Source organism: Kryptolebias marmoratus, linkage group LG19 (assembly GCF_001649575.2).
Source record: "Kryptolebias marmoratus isolate JLee-2015 linkage group LG19, ASM164957v2, whole genome shotgun sequence".
Lineage (NCBI taxonomy): Eukaryota > Metazoa > Chordata > Actinopteri > Cyprinodontiformes > Rivulidae > Kryptolebias > Kryptolebias marmoratus.
The window spans coordinates 16127944-16147699 of NC_051448.1; the positions used below are offsets into that span (position 1 = coordinate 16127944).

The window sequence follows — 19756 nt, forward strand, 5'->3', positions numbered from 1 at the left end:
GCTACTTTCCACAAGGGCAGGTTGGCCCGTTGTGTCTGCTGGTCCGCCGTAGCAGCTTACGGAGGTAAACTGACTCGTTATTTCCACCCGCGCCTCCCTCACCGTCACGAGTCAAAATGTCTGCTGCGGAGAAAAGCCAATAAGGGTGTTGTTGCATAAAAATGCTGTTATGCGTGTAGATGGATACAATACAATAGGGGCAAGAAATCAGACTTTAAAAACGTTCAAATATTACATTTTATTTAATTACTTTTTAGAGCAATAATTCCGATCTTTTGAATTGATTATTTGAAACAAATAAGATCTTAACTGTTGTATATAGCTCTTTGAACAACCTCGGTTTGGAAAAGAAAAACTAAATAAATTACCGGACTGAAGAGCTAACAGCTCGTCTGAACAACAACTTCAACCTCTAAAATGTCAGAGTGGTTTGTGCAAATGCTTGTGCACCATAGGGTCACTTCTGGCAAGATAATTATAACGTTGCTGTCAAAATAACTGTGTCATGTTAAACTGACAGCAATGTAAATGTCGAAATAATAACATTTGCATGAATCTCTATAAAACAGGGGTGTCCAACCCTGGTCCTCGGGAGCCACTATCCTGCATGTTTTCCTTGTTTCTCTGCTCCAACACACCTGATTTAAATCAGTGTGTCATTAACAGGCTTCTGCAGAACATGAAGAGGTCATTTAACCACGGAATCAGATGTGTTGGAGCAGGGAAACAAGGAAAACATGCAGGATAGTGGCCCTCCAGGACCAGGGTTGGACACCCCTGGTGTAAAACTTTGACACTTTGAATTGTTGTAAAATGGAAACGGTCCACTCTGGATTAGCCATTTGCTTGTCAGTCTGCTCAGAAATAAACTCTGTTCCTTCAAACTAGACTTAGGAGCTTAAAAATGAAATGTTTATATCTTTTTCACAGAAGCACACTTCAAACTGGCCGAAATATCCTTTCCTTTCTGACCGGGCTGGCAAGCTAACAGCGGACGGCTGCCATTTTAGAACAACTCCAATCTCAAAAAAAGAAAAGTCAAAACAGTTCACTCAAACAGTATGTAATGAACTTTTACATTGTTGTCAGTTTTGTAGAATTTGAAGGTTGTTTGCATAGCAGCAGCAGCAGCTAGCTGTAGCACTTCTGACAGGACTATCGTGTTATTTCTGCCAAACTAACAGTGTGACGTGGACCTGACAGCAAACGGTGTTCTCTGCAACATTTTTGAGACCAGCGTTGTTTTCAGACGGCAGCTCCGCTTTAATCCCACTCTGCTCCGGTCTGCTCGGCCTTTCGATATAACCGAGTACCGCCTCAATGTGGGCAGGGTCGTCTTAGATGCTCTCTGGCCAATCAATGGTCTGCAGTCAGCTGATGTTAAGTCACCTGAAACCTCAGCTAAGTAGGTCCTAAGATCCGAGCTGGAAGCGGGTGGGGTCACCCAATAAACAGACCCGTGCCAGGTCCGAGTCGATCTCATGGGAGAAGCCGTTACCACATCAATCTGATCAGAATTAGTGTATTTCTCCAAACTGGGCTTGCACAAAGAGCTATCTACAACAGGTAAAATATGAACTGTTCAGAACCCTTCCGCAGGACCCGACTTCAGAAGAGCTGAACTACCACCTCCAGGTGCCTAAAAGCCCCTGATAGTGCACAGCTATGCTAAAAGGCAGCAGGGCTAACTCAGTGTTGCAGCAGAACCTCTTTATTCAAAAACAACAAGTTTTTAGCAGGTTTGACCTCATGCGGATTAAAGCTTCCTGTCTGAGTTAATTGCACTTCTACTATCTAGTGCAGCCCAGATAAAGTTGAGCTATCTAAATGTTAAAAAGGCATCAGCTTAATAGGATTCATGTATAATTAAATAATTGTTTACACCTGTGTTTTTTTTGTTTTTTTCCCTTCCTGTAACCGACTCTAATCCTCGGTAAGCAGCAGCTGTCAGGGTTCTAACTGTACAGGAGTGTTTCTTTCGAGCCTTTCATCACGACCACATCGCATCACTTAACTGTGCTTGTGGAAAAGTGGTTAGGCAAGCAAAAAAAATTTAATAAAATAAGAAAAAAAAAAAAGCAGACATTGATTCCAGGCTATTTGTATCACACCATAGAGAGCCATGTTGATTTGTGTTCTGGCCATCTAATCAGAGACTGATTTACAACTGGGACGTTAAGTGAATGTAATTACCAGCGTTTAACCACCAGGTAGGGAGGAAAGCTGCAGCGTGTTGGCTGCTGCAAGACTGGGAAGGGAGCAAACAAAACGACGAAGGTGGACGATAACGTTTTTGCCCTCGTCCGTGGGCACGGGCCTGTCCATCAGCAGGGTACTTCACGAACAGCAGGACCAGTCTGAATGAAACTTACAGACAGTAACATCCTACGGCCGATTCACTTTCAGAGTCGACTTGATTCGAGATGGGCCGCCACGGCCATCCGTCAGAAAGTGGATTCTGGATGGACCCAAGACTGCAGACAGGAACACGGGGGGCTAAATAATTAAAACAGCTGATGTGGGGGGCATTTAAACGACAAGGGGTCCACGGGAAACAGGCAGATCACCACCAGTTTGACAGGCTTCTTCTTCTTTTTCTTGTATTTTTTTCATGGCGGTTGGCAAACAACTTATGGTGCATTACCGCCACCTTCTAAGATTGCTGTATGGATAATTAATACATATTACTATATTCTTTCTAAAATGCCTATTCTTCTTAAAAACCTAAAAAAATACTCCTAAAGACTACATCCCCTGATGATCTCCGCAGAAGTTCGCTTATCTCCAATTTAGCTTTATTATTGCTTAAATCCCTAACTAATGTCTCCCTTTCATGTATATATTTACTGCAACTTAAAAAAAATATATGTTCCGTTTGACAGGCTTGATGCGAACCAGGGGTTCAGGCTGGGAGGAGTGATTACAAGTGGAGACAGCTGAGACTAATGGACACGGGAGGCAGGTGAGGACGGTTAACTGAGGGAAAATGGTTGATAACGCAGGGAGACACTGGGAAACGAGACAAACTCACCTCAAAAGATGGAACACAATAATAATAATAAAATAATAATGTGACACAGGAACTTAAGAACACCACGACAGAAGGACTAAAACAAAATGGCAAACAAAAACCACAAATCCTGCCACTAACTGTCCTTGGGAAACACAAAAATAACTATAACTGTGTCAGTTTTACAGATATTGACCTAAAATTTGATGTGACAGTAGCTGAGAATCACTCACTACTCATTGCGTGAGAGCTTTGCTTTAAAACTTCAGCAGTTAACCAATGCAGTAATCCCTCTCTGTTTGTTAGGAAACTATCTCATAAACCACTGCACGGATTTTAACGAAACTTCCACAAAGTAATCACTGAAAGCATATTTACAACTGATTACTGTTTCGAGTCAGTTCATATCAAGATGGCTGCCACAGCTCATCAACATCAGCCAACACAAAAATGGCTATAACTCAGTCAGATTTACAGACATTGACCTAAAATTTGACGTGGTAGTAGCTGAGAGTCATTCACAACACATACTCTGAGCAGTGCACATTGTGAGTAAGGTTATTTTCAAAGTGTGACCAAAATGACTTGTTATTTCTTATCACAAGACGATCCTAGTCTGAAACTCTTGACGTGAAAGGCGGTGGGCGGTATGCATTTCTTCAAGGACTGCTAAGCTTTTAATTTGAATCCTGATTAAGTAATTGTGAAGCATTTCGTAATCTGTGTTTCTCCAAAGAACTGAAGAAATGTGTCGGCGAACTCCTGGTTGATGATCCCAGGTAGTGTGTTCTGTGCCAATAGTCAGGTGCGTGTAATTGCGCGGAGCGGCAGGCTGGTGGCGCTGTAGGGCTTGTGTCAGTGAGGGGTAAAAAAAAAAAAACAGTAAAAGGGGGAGGAGCAGCGCCGGGAGTAAAGTGGCCACACGGCGTGCCAGTCCGTCCGAGCCAGTCGCTCACATCTCAGATCCGCCGCCTCGCAGCGCACAGACCAGGTCCCCGAGCCGAGCCGAGAGAGCCCCGACAGGCGGACACTTACCCGACGCACGGCCAGGACTGCTGCCTTTTTATTTATTTTCTTTTCTTTTATTCCTTCTAAAATGCAACTGCGCTCTTTGTGGACATAACCAGCGCCGTAGCGGAAAAACAAGGACAAACGCCGGAGGAGGCGGAGGCGGCGGAGGCGGCGGAGGCGGTGGGGGACAGGAGGAGCAGCGAGCCGCCCGGAGAGGTAAGCGCTCAGCCCGGCGGAGGTGACAGCAGCAGCCGCCGCGCTGACTTTTTCTCTTTTCTTTCTTTCTTTCTTTTTTTATTATTTTTTTCCTCACGCGGCTAAGCGTCGGAGAGGAGCTCCGGCGCGGACACTTGTCCTCCTGCCGTGAATGAATGAGGAGGAGGAGGAGGAGGAGGGAGGAGGAGGATCATCATCAGTTTCCCTGCCAAGCCTATAGCTCCAGCAAACGGTGCGAGTGCGCGGCGCGCTGTGCGCAAGCGCTCCTGCGAACAGCACGGAGAGGGGAGAGGGGGAGAGACAAGTCCTAACTTCACATCTACAAAATAAAAAAGGGGGGTTACACACGTCATTTGTTGTTACAATTAGAACTGCATTTATTACAGAAAACGCTTAAAACTGAATGGCGTGACCCCTTCAATGGCGGGTGAACTCCTGCTCCAAAATAAAGCTCCTGCCAACTGTTTGGCTGCAGCTCTTGAATTTGTTGTCAACAAAATGAGCTCTAAAATGCTACTCCCCCCCTCGCCCCCAGTGTGTTTTAGATCAGCACAGCACTTCTCCTTGGCTGGAGAAGCAGGGACATAGTGCTGTTTTCTTTAAAGTTAAAGTAAAACCATGCATCCATCTTTTTACAGAAATTACCCCTGACCTTTTAAAGAAACAGACCCTTTTTTCTTTATTATTATTAATATTGTATCTATTTATTTACATTCCCAGCTATTTAAACAGCTGATCCCTGCCATAGCCTTTGCACAGTCTATGCCCAGCGCACATTTAGCTCTGATTTATTGTCAACTCACACATCCAGGCACACACTCTTCAGTCCTGGGATCTGTCTATGCTCTCTCTCTGTCTCTGTATAAATAGATGCAGAGCGGTCAGACATGTTTCTTCTCCTAAATGGCTGGAGCCCGGTGGTGGTGGTGGTGTATTAATGTGCTGAGCAAGTGGGCCAGGAGTAAGGATACACTTCCCCACTGATGACATTTGAAAACCTAGCAGGCGATCGCAAATCAAGACAGGGGAGGGTGTGTGTGTGTGTGTGTTTGGGGGATTAAGGGCTTTAGTCCTAGTCCTCTCCTGAGCAGGCGGGGAGCTCCTTGCACTCGGTGAAGTGAGACGATGCGTTTTTGCATGTAGTGCGTGAGCCCCGACCGTCTCCTGCGCCCCCTTCCAGGTAAACAGTGGCGGCAGGCAGACGATCACACGAGCAGCAGTACAGAGAGGTGTTAACACACACTACAGAGGTGTTAACACCCGTCTCTGTAGTGTGTGTTTGTGTGTGCTCGGCTCCAGAGCTGGAATATTCCCTTTCCTTTCAGTTTGCCTCTCTGCAATAAACTCAATCAGGGTTAATCCTTCTCTATCAACTGTGGTTTAGGTTGGCCTGGGGAACCGCTTTGGCCTGAGGAATTCATTTAGAAATTACCCAGAGGCATTTATCCGATTAAAGCCAGGGGAAAATAATAATAATAAAAAAAGACTTGTTATGGTCAGCAAATTGCAAAGCTGTAGCTCAAGGCTGTTTATTGTGATTATTGTTATTATTATTTTCACTCCTTTTCCCCTAGAAGCAGGACGATTTGGTGAGGTAAGGGTGTGTGTGTGTGTGTGTGTGTGTGTGTGTGTGTGTAATGGGAGCCACGGCATTAAAACCGTTCATCTCGTTGGTCTTCCAGCCTGTAGGCGGAACGGCTCTGACCTGTTGGGAAGTCCTGTGGCGTCCCGGTCGGGGGGGACGCTGGCTGTGCGTCGTTCGCTGGGGTCCCGCGGGTTGGTGCCGTTTGGCCTCTTCGGGTCCGGGACGGTTCCAGCGCATCCCCAGCCGAGCTCGATCAGCTTTTGAGGCCAGCCTTGCTCGGGCTCTTTGTTGCGCTTTAGTTCTTCTAGCCTAGCCGTCCTCCCCCCACAGAGGATGTGTTTGGTCTTGTACAGCACTGAAGCAGCGAACGTCTTTAGTTTTGAAAATTTAGAGACACGTTGGTGGTTTTATTGTTGTGGCTGATGTGGGTTTTTTTTTCTTCCTGTGGACAGAAAATTCTGTGTGCTATCGTTTATTTTTTGTTCTTGGATGACGTTATCATCCCTTTTTTTCTTTAAGAAGCAGCTGTGCCAGGCTCACAGGCTTCTTCTTCTCTTTAACAGCTCTCAGATAAACGGAACGGCACCTTTCGGCTGCTTTGTTCCGGCAGCGGCGAGAGCGGAGCCGCGTCCATTGTCTCTCCCGTTTGAGAATGCACATAAAATGTGTCTGTTTCATCTGCGGCCGCGAACCAAAAGCGAACTACGGAGCGTGTGGAGGTAGCTGGCAATTACATCGAGTCTGTGGCAGCAGCGAGTATTAGGAGGCCAACGTGCCCTCGATCAGAATGAAAATGAAGACCAGTTGTGTGATTTTTAGTGCCTTTGGTAAGAGATGAACTCCATTTTTGTCCAAGGTTAAAAGGTGTGCCTCTCGTATTTTTGTTTTGTTTTTGTCACATTTTTAAAGAGGGACGTTTACAGATTTCTATCCAGCATCACGACTTCATGCACGTGGTCACATCCAGACAAATATACAGTTGGATTAAAAGGGTATGGATATTATTTTTATTCAACTACTGCTCACTTCACTGAAAGTGTTCGTGGCTGCCGTGGTGATGAGAATAAATAACAACAACAACAAAAAGCGTTCAAAGATTTGTTTTCACACTCGTGAATCTCACGCTCTAATTTAGGGTGAGATCCCAGCTGTAGTCTGTTTATTTAAAGGGGGGGGGGAATGAAGTGGAGGAGCAGAGGAAAATGGTTCATTTGCACCACTTATAGAGTTGTGTCGCAAACTAAAGGAGGGGAAAAAAACCTGAAATTTTTATCTTACCGTGAGGGTCAGAAGGCGGGTCAGGGGAAGTGGGCTGCGTCGTCTCTTAGGGGCTTGGGCGGTGAGGGGGGGTCTCATCTGTTTTATGATGCGTCTTTATGTGGACAGTGTCATGAGCCATGCAGAAGTGAACTACAAGTAGCACCTTCTGCATAGAAAGCCATTGTTTGGAAGTACTTTGGGGTAAAAAAAAAAAAAAAAAACAACCTTCACAAAAGTCGCACTGAGTTTTCGTTTCCACCCAGAGAAATGGCAACACTGCCAGTCGACGCCACCGCTGCTAAAGCCAGTATCTCACCGGACCACGATTTGCTGGCGACTAGCTGGCGAACGACGTTCAAGCAGGAGTCTGCCCATCTCCGTTTCCAAAACGCCCTCCAACAGATTAAATCATGAACGCAGGGCGTGCACAAACGAAGGCTAGCCGGCTCGCTGGTTGCCTCGTAGCAATCACTTAGAATTCAGCGAACCTTCAGCTGAGAATTCCTCTGTTTTTCTGCGATTTCTCTCCCAATTTTGAGTCTCCAGCAGCAGCTCGCTGAGATGCCACCTCATCGTAATCGTCCTGTGTCGAAGCTGCCGTTCCCATATGCTAACCCACTTTCTTCAGCGTTGCCAGCACTTTGATTTTGCTCCCATTGTAGGCAGCTCTAGCATCCATTGCCACAGACTCCTACGTCAGCATTTCGACTCCATTTTGGTTCATTTGGTTCCTGTAATCTTGATCGAACGAAAACTGTTTTGCACGGCAGTGTGGAGCAAAACGTCTGGCAGATTCTGTGCTCGGGCTTTGGTCCGACGTGCGATTATGCGTACATCAGTGATAGTTTTCTAATCGTAGTTGAATCGAATCGTAAGGCGCCTAAAGATTCCCACTCCTACTGTCTCTTTAGTGTGCTTTCAGAAGCAGGAGAATTAATGCGGGGCTGTAGTAGTTCCACACTCAATTACGTTAAAGTGACTAATCTAATGAATAATCTCATTTTCTTTCAAGAAAATACAGGTTACACTTGAGTGTTATATGTCTATTCACTGACCATGAACTCACCCTTGGTTTGTGTAAATTTCACATAATCAAGGATGGTTATTTTTTTCTCCCTGATGAAACTTGGGAACAGAGTCGGTGCCTCTCACACTTGAAGCAAACAGCGTTTTCGTGCTGCACGCGAAGAAAACGGTTTCCTGTATTTTATTTGAAAGAGGTTTTGGTACAAGCACAATGGGGACCGAAAGAAATATATGGGGCACGGCGAAGGGGGAAAATAAACAAGACAAAACAAAAAATAACCCAGCACAGAACAACCTGCTGATCCACAGGGGTAAAAATTAAGGAATTACAGGTTTATGCCAAGCTGTAAAAAGTCTGAAGGGCCTGAAGCGATTCAGCTCGAAATACAAGGGCTTTTTCAACAAAAAGAGTTAGAAAATAAATCTTTTTCTCTGTCAAAAAACTAAAATGGGGGAAAAAAACACTAAAAATAAAGGTCACAGAGCTTAGAAGAGGTTTAACAAAATATTTAACGGTGAGGTTGTTTACATCCTGATATCAGAGATGCACCGGTCATTGTTTTATTGGCCGATTCTGATTTCCAATTTTTGTCCAGCTCTGACCTGCTCGTACTCATTTATGTAAACCAGATTTGTCTCTAAGAACTATAGTTTAAAGATACAAAAGATATATATTCTTATTTCTATTTTAACTGCAAATTTGACCTTCTGTTCATTGTAAAAAGTTTACATTTTAACTCTTTATTGAATCAGGTCGTCCCCAAGGGACGACCTGGTCAAGATGGCTCAGGGTTACAAAGATACAGGCCAACATTTAAAACTGCCATCAGACCACATAAGCAAAATAAAACCAGTAAGAATCGATCTAATACGAGTGCGTGAGCAGCTGAAATATTTTTCTCCAACACGGCTCCAGGTTACGGAGCTTTCTCCCAATCACTGGCAAATACGTCCGACTTTGGCCGCCATCGTTTTGTAATCCAACGTCTTCCAGGACAGAAGCTGAGAGCTCAAAAGGATGAAAAAGAGCAACTTTTCAAAAATCTGTTCTTCGTGTTGTCTGCTGAAGTCGCCCTACTTCCAAAATAAGCTAGACTTTTATGGTCACCTGTTTTAAGAGGCAGCTGGGACTTGAATAAAAACAACCGTCAGTGTATTTGAGCAGCAGATATACTGTCCTTTTTTTTTTTTATTTCTTAGCAGCCTTTTGTGCTTTTGTTCTGTTCTTTTTTAAACACCTTTTTCAGATATCATCAATTGCAAACTCTGAGTCTTCAAACTTCCACATCAAAGACGTGCCGTTGCTGGAGTTAATTAGCTGCTTAGCTACGAGCGTCGGATCAGCCGGTTGAGCTGAAAACCGATCGACTGGTGCATTTCGTTCCGCTGTTCGATGAAGGGTCTCCATGTTTGCATGAACCTGCAAAGAGAATTGGAAAGTGTGCAGCCAGCTTTCCTCAGGTAGGGAGAAAAGACCGTATTACGCAACCAAAATCTGAAGAACTTGGGAGAAACATTAGCAGAAAGTTTCATAATTGTTGTTAGTCATTACAACTTACCTAAGATTACCAACAGACCTTTTGTTTTCAGTCAGAAAGTATGTTTCTTTTTAAAATAAATCATATGAATTACATAATTATTGCATTTTGAAGCAAAATTTTGAAGAAGTGTTCTTGTTTGTAATCTTAGCCCCCCTCTTTCCCCCTTTTCTTTGGCATATATCTTTTTATTTATTTTTTTATTCTTCCTGCTCATGTCTGGTATTGTTTCAGCTCAAGTGCCATTTGAATTCCCTCCATGGCAAATTAGGCTCCCGCTGGAAGACGAAGGGGTGCTCGGTGCCGGCTGAGGGCAAGCTGCTTACCAAGATGGCGCGTTCTGTTTCCACGCCGAAGTGGCGAGAGACGCGCCTTGTTCGACAGCAGAACCAAACTTTGATTAACTGCATCTGCTGAAAAACGGGAGCAGCATCCAGACCTGCCACAGGAGCCAGCAGTTAGTTAATTGTTTTTTGACAGTGGCATGGGAACATAAGAGCCAGAGCCATTCATTTAAAAAAAAAAAAAAAAGATTCATTGAGCGAGGAGCCATGACAGATTTCAGGATGTCTCGTGCGTCATTGTGTCTAAGCAAACAGGCTTTCTACGAACTGAGAGTTTTGGATCCGATTGTGCGCATCTTTATTATCAAAATAATAAATGAGTTTTTCTGTGAAAAGGAAGGAGAAGCTGTGATCTAATTTTCTTTCGAGACAAGGCACATTGAGGCTATCGCAGCTTTTCTTTTGTGATCAGGTGTTTTTAAAGTAACACCTGTTTATAACAAAAAATAGAAGTGATGCTGAATAGTTTGCAGTTTCTATTTCTGTGGTGAAGTTTTTCAACGAGATGCAACTGTGGCGAACTAGTGGCGACGCTTTTCTCTCCGCCCTACAACTGAATATCCCCGTAACCGCCGTGGAACGCTGCTGCGAGACCAACAAAACGCGGACACGGCGCAAGAACTTCACGAGCGAATGTAGTCTTTGTTGTTCGACTCGTCAGGCCTCCGTTTCCCAACCTTAAACCCCCCTCCGTTGGAGCCCGGTGGCAGTGAGATCTTTGCTTCGATGTCCTGTTAATATTTAGCACCGGTGGTTGTTGCGAAGCCTAATATACTTACTGAGACACGGGGCAGTAGGCCGTGACCGAATGCTGTGCTTCCCGAGCTCTTTAGAAATCGGTGAACTATGAAAAAGCGGCCTCTTCTGCTGCCCTCTTGAACACAGCCACCGAAGGGCTGGTCGAGCTGGTATCACATTTCTAAAAAGCTTACAGTTTCTCTGTTGAAAGAACCAAATGGCCTCGAAATGCAGTAAGCTTTGAATCCACGGAGACTTGAGTTGGTAGATCACTTTTACCATTAGTTTGTCGTTTTTTAAAGCTGCTCTTCAATTCTGGAACAATATATTTAGATAAGATTTACCTGTTAAATTACAGTTGATCATCTGTGTTGACAATTAAAACTTTTTAACTGACTGAAATTTACATATATTTAGCAGGTATTTAAGGTTCCTCATTGAACCTTCGCCCTATGAATAATGAAACAAATTTCAATGTAGCTTTTTAAATTCCTTTTGTGTGTAAGAAACGCGGATTGTATATGTGCTGTTTGAGGAGAGCCCATGTTGAAGTGTTGTTCTCACCTTTTCTACGTATAATGCTTTCAAAAAGGCCTTTCAGGAAACGGAGCAAAGCTAACCCACTGATGATGAAACTCATTAGGCCTGGGGCAAACCCGCCGTCATCATCGACTGTATATTAGGAATATTAGACGTTGCGTCCATGCATTCTGTAAATGAGCAGGACCCAGTTTACAGGAGCTGCCATGTTGTATTGAAATCAGAGAGAGACCTTTGCTTTAAACATGAAATGGCTAATCAGCTAAATAATATTTGAGCATACAGCAGCAAGGTAAGAACTACATGACTCAGGAGTCAGCAGCTTAAAATAAGTAAATGAATAAAAATACTGGAGGTTTTTCTATTTTTTTTATTTAAATATATACCCGTGAGATCGACAGATGGATTTGTGTGTCTTCCGCAGTATTGTGTACTGTGCTACGGTCCGTTGTGATGAAGATGGAGCTGAGATGCAAGGCAAGACTCTCTGTTTACCAGTCGGTCTACGCTCTTACCCTCACCTATGAACTTTGGGTAGCGATTGGAAGAATGAGATGGCGGGTACAAGCGGGCTCTCCCTTAGGGACAGGGTGAGAATTCAGTTATCCAGGAGGAACTCTGAGTAGAGCCACCGCTCCTTCACATTGAGAGGAGCCAGTTGAGGTGGTATGGCCATCCTGGACCCCTCCTTAAGGGAGGTATTCCAGGCATGTCCAACTGGGAGCAGACCCTGGGGAAGACCCAGGACACGCTGGAGAGATTATGTCTCTCAGCTGGCCTGGGAACATCTTGGAATCCTCTCAGAAGAGCTGGAAGAGGTTACCGTGGAGAGAGATGTCTGGGCTTCCCTGTTCAAGCTGCTTTCTCTGGAGCAAGTGGCAGATATTAGATGAATGAATGGATGGATGGATGGTATATTTTTGTATTTTTTAGTAGAGCAGTGTCCGGTTGGTGGTGGTGGGGGGGCAGGACCTAAAACTTGTACTAAGACCAGCCTATGGGGGCTCTGATCGCCCTCTGGCTTCAACTTCCATCTTGATTTTATTTAATTTAATTATTTATTTGTTTAATGGTTGATGGCTGTCACCAAGCTCTGCAGCCAAAATTCATAAACTCAGCTAAGAACCCAATTTTTTTATTTTTTTAAATGACCTGGAGCTTAAATCATGTTTATTTAAAAAAAAAAAAAAAAAAAAAAATCAAAACAATAAGACAAAGTTCAGCCATTAATTAGCAAAACGTGAATCCTCAGATATATTTTGTGCACAGTAGGTATGGATTTAGAGTTGGGCCCCCAGACCAGAAGGCTACATCTGGGCCCGAGGAGGGGGGGAGAAGGTTAAGCCTGTTAGCCCCGTGTGTGTGTGTGCAGGAGGGGGGTTTAGAGAAGGAGGTAAACATGGAAAATCGTTTTCATCTTGTAGCCCATCACAACAACAAAACTGCAGCTGTTTCTGTTGTATGTGCAGGCCCCATTACTCCTCGGATACAGGATAATTTCTGCTCTGCGACTGCCCGACAGCCACAGCTCTCCCCCCCCAGCATCCCTCTCTCTTTTTTTTTTACGAACTTTTGTCACTTTAACAAGGTGCTCTTTATTAGCTTTTCCTTAGAATCAACATCATTTGTAACATAAAGCCTGTATGACTGAGCAGTTAAAATGCCGAATATAACAAGTTATTATTTTAGGGGGAAGGATGCAGAATATAAAAACTATTAGAAATACAATAAATGACTCTGCCTTGTGGAGAAGGGGAGCTAAAACTAGTTAGAAGGGGGCTTTTGAGGTTATATATCAGACTTGGATCAGGTCTGTCTGCTTCAGGCAAACCACACTTTAAGAGGAAAACAAATTTAATTGCTCACCAGAAACACTTGAACTCATTTTTCGCACCTTTCGTCTCAGAACCGTGTGAAACTACATTAAAACTATTAGATCTGGGCTGCTGTTATCGCAGTGGTGCCACCACAAATGTCGAGGAAGTGCTGGCGCGCCGTTGAGTGTTTTGTTTTTCCAGTTGTCTCTGTATCCAGAAGAAAACAACATCTAATATTGGATAATGTGACAGTATTTGCCATCAAGCAGGCTTTCTTGGTAGTTTTCCAAAAAATCACTGCGACCTTTTATGCGAAACCACGTGAACTCATCAGATTCTGTTTGCCGACGCACCTCCGGGTCTCATCCGGGTTTACAGCTGGAAGCTCCGGATTAATATAGCTCCTGTACGGAGTGAATGTGGGGAATGCATCAGAATTAATTGAAATACACAAAAAGTGTCTTGCAGTCCGTGTCCGATAAGCACGCGCTGCCAATTGAGGGGCGGCTTCCGAGCAAAGCGGCGACATAAATTGCGCGTTGGCTTAAAGGTGGGACGTGTATCTGTAATGGTGCGGTATTTACAGCCTGTTTACCTTTATAGCTCGGTGGTATTCTTCCAAGGACTACAAGAGCCTATAAAAAGTTGGCGCCATCCCAACTTCCTGAAGCTGTGAAGCGTGCTCTCTGGTGGTTTTATTAATTCATGCTGGCAGTGAATTTCCTGTTTAAAAACCTGAATCACAATAACTGGGATCATTAATTGAATTTAGGAATTACTGCACAACATAAAGTAACAAACAGTAACGAGAACGACTTGTTCCCCCCCTCCTTTCAGGGTAACATTTAGTTGTTAATGCACACTGAAAAAGGTCTTTAACTAAACTTGAAATGATAAAACCTGAGTGGGGCTGCCTCTAATGATTTTTAAAAATATTGATTAAAGTTTGATTTCAGGTAAATTAGACATTTTAAATTAATCAGCTTTTAGTTCATTTTTAATAGTCAGCTTTGATGGTGAATGGTAAATGGCGTGCACTTGTACAGCGCTTTATCTAGTCCAAGGTCCCCAAAGCGTTTTACACTACAGTCAGTCATTCACCCATTCATCCACACGTTCACACACTGATGGTGGTAAGCTACATCATAGCCACAGCTGTCATGGGGCGGGCTGACAGAAGTGAGGCTGCCATCACACCGGCACCACCCAGCCCTCTGACCACCACCAGTAGGCGAGGCAGGTGAAGTGTCCGGGACAAAATGGGGATGGAAACAGATTATGATGTTCATATTTTTATATAGAAAATCCCATTGCTTAAAACGACAGGAAAACCGAGTAAAGCTGGTGAGCAAATCGGAGCTTGACGAGGGAACACACAGTTATCGAACGTGGGCCCAGATTCCAGTCTAAAGGTTTCCTCATTTATTACATTTATTCTGTAGCAGACAGACAACCTAACTCCATAGAGCCCATTTAGCAGCTTTAAAGAAAAAAAGAAAAAAAAAAGCCCTTTTGATTTTCCTGCTGGCTCATCAACAAACCCTGGCTGTGTGCATTGCTCTTGTGCTGCTATAGGAAGAAACCTTTCTGAGTGGACAAACCACTCTTTCATTGTCAGCTAGCTCGAAGTACTCCCGCATTTTAGACCCTTTTGGGTTTTGAAAACTTTTATAGCCCGGCTTGTTTGACACTGAAGCAGACGCTTAAAGAAACTGTAGCTTTAACGGGCCCAGTGTTTCTCTGCTGCAGGCCGCCGTGTATCAGCGGTGTGGAGAAAACGGTCATTACCTCCGCCGAGGAGGTTGGGTTTCTGTGCACAAGATAACTCAAAAAGTTATGAATGGATGTTTATGAAATATTCAGAAAATGTCAAACACGGTACAAGGAACAAGTGGTTTCAATTTTGGTGGTGATCCGGTCAAAGGTCAAGATCACAGATCAGCTTGTGTTCTTACTCTGCAGCTGTATAACAGGAAGGTTCAGCTCAAGGGTCAAGGGATCACTGTTGGTTTCAAGGTAACCCCTTTGTTAAAATTGTCTCTGCTACTACATGTGACCCTGTTGTTTCCTCAGCCAAGGAAGTTGTGTTTCTGGTTGTATCTCTGTTGGTTTGTCTGTCTGTCTGTTCGCAAAGGTCAGGTTAAAAAGTAATAGAACAGATTTAGATGAAATTTTTAGGAATTGTTGGGGTCGTCCCAAAAAACAGTGGATTACATTTTGGAGCTGATCCGGATGGCACCATGTTTTTCAATCACGCTGTGGCCTTGGCAGAGGTTTGCGCTCTCTGAGTGCTTCTAGTTTCAGTCGAGTTGAAAAATGTCAACTAAAAATATTGACGTTGTTGATCATCGTAGTTTTATGACGAACAATCGCGCCAACTTTACCATTTGTACACTAAGTCTTAAAACGGCATCAGTCTTTTTTTTTTTTTTCATAAAAAAACTCTTCTGTTTAAATGCAAATTTTCCTTACATCTGTATGGTTCATTGGAGTGGACTTGGATGGGTTGCCAGTCATGTCTGTAGCCAAGAAGAGCAACAATAAAAACCAAAGGGACGTAAACTCCTGCCTGGAAAGACATGAAGGACGATGTTTCTGCCTGGTCTCCGTCCAAGCTCATACTTTTTATGTCTTGCAGGTTTGACTCTTCTCTTTTGTTTTGTTTTGTATTTAAAGACAGACAGGCTTTCAACACAATAAAACTGACCGTAATGTTAATAAGGTGGCAGCTGAAGGCGGCATTGTAAAGATATGGCTTGTCATTGCTGAGCGCCTTAAGGAGGCCCACATTCTCCGCTCAGCATGTTTGAAGCACTGTAGGCCTATCTGCCTCACTCCTCTGAGCCTAAAATAAATTGCCCTTCGAAATGAAGTCTTTTGATTTTTACGTAAACAACAACAACAACAAAAGTTACAACCTGTAGTTATTCCAGCCGGTGATTATTTGACTTTGAAACCCAGTCACCCAAGCTGTTTTTCTGAGCATTCCTTCACCTTGTTTTGGGGAGTCTAGAATCACACTCAGACTTAAAAACCAAACAGTCCACTTGAAAATAACTCCAGCAACCTTTTTTTTTTTTAAAAAAAAGAATGGAGCCAATGTGATGGCAGCCAAGTTTGATTATTAATGGTGAGTCTCTATCTCTTAGGCCTAATTGGTCTCTGCTGATTGCTGAGCGTTCTGATTAAGAAATGCCATTAAAATTGATGTATTATGCCTCCAAGTGTTTTTCACAGTTAGATAGCTGCTTCAATCAATTGATAATTACATAGATGATTTGTAGCCGGGCTTCATTTTGACATGTTTGCAATAATTGGCAAGAAAGAACTTTTTTTTATTTTTTTCTATCTTTCTTTCTTTCGCTCTTTCTGTGCATCCTTGATAAACCTGATTAAAGAGGAAGAAGCTTCTCGTTCGAAACAAATCCAGAAGAGACAACGTGTGAAAGGCTTCAGCAAAACCTGAATTCGCCGCACCTTTATCCGGTTATTGAAAGGAGATTTAATCGTGTTTTCTTTTCCCTTTCTGCGACTCTTAACCTAATTTCGCAGCTCTTCATTGGAGATTTTGACGGAACGCGCTCGTCTTTTGTTGCTAAAACGCAAACGGATAATTAGAGGAAGCAAAATATAAATCTATAGGGAGAAGTCAGTGAGTTGGGTAATGATCTTTCTTTGTGTGGAGTTAATGGGGAAAAAAAAAAAAAAAACATCTTTAGTTTTTATGAGACTGTAAACATTTTCTCTGCAGGGTTTTACTCTTTGTCAAGAAATGTTCTGATTTCTGTGTCACAACTTTCCAGAATATGTAGATTTTAAAATGTGAAATTATGAGCGCCGGAACTTTCTGAAAAGTAGCTGATGAATCGGAGAAACCAGAGGTGGCAGCTAAATGCAAGGTTTTCATGTTTAGTTTCTGAAAAATATTTCTAATTTATTCCGAGTTTGAAATGTTCCGACTTTAATGAGCTTTCACTTAGGATTATTTTAGCTCTGTTACATAAACAGCCATATGTCAGAACTTTTTATTTTTTATTTTTTTGTGGCTTGTACTCCACGCAGCAGCGGACATATTTGAGCTCCGTAAACTGAAAGTGGAATGAACTGGTGTTTATACAAGCGAGCTACTGTCTTTTATCATCCTCTCCAGAAGATTTTGGCAAGGTAGCCGTTTCCATTCTTGCACAATCATCACAATTGAAGTCACACTTTTTTTTTTCCTTCTTTTGTTTTTAACTCTCCCTCCCCAAGATATAAAGAATCCGTTTTTCACTTCGAAAGAATAAAATCATCTTCTACAGACTGTTAAGTCTGATGTGATTTATGTAACTTGAAAGCAGAAAGAGAAAAAGGGGTGAAAAAAAACTCCACAATGAATAAGCATTCGGTGACATTTCACTTCTTGAAAAGGCTTTTTTTTCTGTCTTATTTGGCTCAGACATCTGGTTTTACTCTGCAGCCCATCCTCATGGCGGCCCATGTCATCGGTGGGCTATCTTGAAGGAGCACAAATGTGTCAAGTTTTTAAATCCCCCCCTCCATCCTCCATTTTTCAAAAATACATGTTGGCAGTGTGCCTTCAGGGGTAAGACTAAGGAAGGAGAGAAATGTACCTGCACATCATACACCAGCTCAGACACAAACGCTGTGATTATGAGCTGCCCGGCGTAACCGCAGCCTGTCAGCGCCAGCTCAGAAAAACTCCAGGGTTTGCCTGCGCCGCTTTAAGGTGGTGGTGGTGGGGGGGCAACTTCCTCGACTTTGTTTTATTCTTTCAACTTTGCTCACCTAGCTACACCAGCAATTTAATATCTTACTTGTTCTAAATAGCTCCTCGTTTTAGGGAAAGTTTACGATAACCCTAAGCCTTCGCTAGGACTAGCCATTAGCATGTCAGTCACGCTAACGGCTAGTCCTAGCAAAGGCTAGACCAAAGTGATGTCCTAAAACGACTCCTGTTCCTCAAATTTTGTAGCGGTTTACGCAAACGCTGCTTTATAAACCTTTTTATAGATGTCCCTTTTATGTTACACCGTTATTTACTGACATGCTAACTAGCCGTTAGCTAGTTAGCTAGTTAGTGACATGCTAACTAGCCGTTAGCATGTCAGTCAAGCTAACGGCTAGTCCGAGCGAAGACTAGACCAAAGTGAATGCTGCTTTATAAACTTTTTTTATAGATGTCACTTTCACATTGCACAGTTATTTACACAAAATAACATGGTTGGTTGTAAGCACAAATGGCCACAGCTAGCTGTAGCAGTTCCACTTCAGCCTGGGGCCCTTCAGGCAGGAAACTGAGGTCGTAATTATTCCTAACCTTTCTGCAGAACCCCACTTTGAAAAAAAAGGGGGATTATTCAGCTCTTTTAATGTGCTTAAATGACACCCGCATGTCACTTAGGTTCAAAGCAACTATAGAAATCCTAGTTTGAGCTGAAAAAAAGTGTTTGTTTTACTCTTAAAATCAGAATTTACAGCTAAAAAAGTCCAGCATGGCTGCTTCACGTCCTCATGGATTCAGCTGTGATCGATGTCTGCTCTTTCTTTTTTTTTTTGTCTCTGTGTGTGTGCTTGTAAAGTCGAGACATAAACACCCTTGCTCTTTTATTGCGAGAAAAGCCACAAAAATTTGATGTTTTTACAGATTTATTTTGGATCGTAAGCTCCAGCTCAGTGTGTGTGGTTTTTTTTTTTTTTTTTTAATTTTTTTCAGGTCAACTTCAATGAAAGAAAACGGCACAGAGGCACAGATATTCATAGTTTGGATTTTTTCTTTTATTTAAATGTTTAGTACTTCTGCTTTCTGCACTGAATGAAGTTTTTTTCACTTCTTGTGATCAAGTCGTATTTCCAAAATAGAAGCTGATCAACAAAATAAAAAAAAAAAAAAAAACAAGATGTGGTGACTTCCAACGGCTGCCACCGGGAGTCAGATGATGGCTGTTTTCTTTTTTTTCCTTTTTTTGCCGAATCCAGCATTGTGTTGTTCCACAATGAGCCTCTTTGAAGCGTCTCTTCTCATGTGAACTGTCCTCTGTGTCGTCATCTTACATACACACAAAGAAAAAAGGAAAAGTCGTCTGTGGTTTGGTGTGAAACCGATGCTAATTTTTCAAATTATCACTAAGGCATTCATTTGCTTCCAATCCTGCAGAGCCTTTCTAGCCATATGCTGACAGTTTGCTCCTATTTCACTGCCAAATTATCCGTCTCTGACCTCTAATAATCTCTCAGGACAGTTGGGGGAGAGTTATTGATAGTTTTTTTTTTTTTTTTTTTTGCTTACGACGCCTCTGTGTAGCCGTTCATCTGTTCTCCACGCCAAAGATGACGCTAATAAATCTCCTGATGCAGACCGTTCCCCTCTCGAACGAGTCTCCAATAAAGGGTTGCCCGATTCTTCGTAATTAACAGATGGTGTAAACAGAAACATTTGTGGCAGCGGTTTTCACTCCTTTTAATTGTCTGTTTAGGAGCCTCAACATTGTTATTTTTTAATTTTTTTTTACCCAACTCTTCTTGTTTCTGCAGGTGTCGGCGGCAATACTCCAAAGGTCCAATTTGTCTGTGATGAGCATCCCCGTCCACCGGAGACCGAAGGTAAGGTAAGACACGAAAAGCTCATTATCTTCTATCCCAATAAACATCCTTTTTTTTTTTTTTTTTTT

General features: G+C 42.9%; 1 protein-coding gene across 3 annotated transcripts in view; it reads left to right on the forward strand.

Moving 5' to 3' along the window:
• Positions 1-3918: 3918 nt before the first annotated feature.
• The window catches only part of LOC108231789 (kelch-like protein 29), a 267051-nt gene continuing 251213 nt past the window's right edge, over positions 3919-19756 (forward strand). For 2 of the 3 annotated variants that reach the window (XM_017409072.3, XM_017409074.3), the window contains exons 1-2: positions 3919-4237; positions 19620-19693. The gene's annotated coding sequence lies outside the window, so the exon portion shown is untranslated. The remainder of the gene's footprint in view (positions 4238-19619; positions 19694-19756) is intronic. The other variant, XM_017409073.3, reaches the window with a different exon arrangement.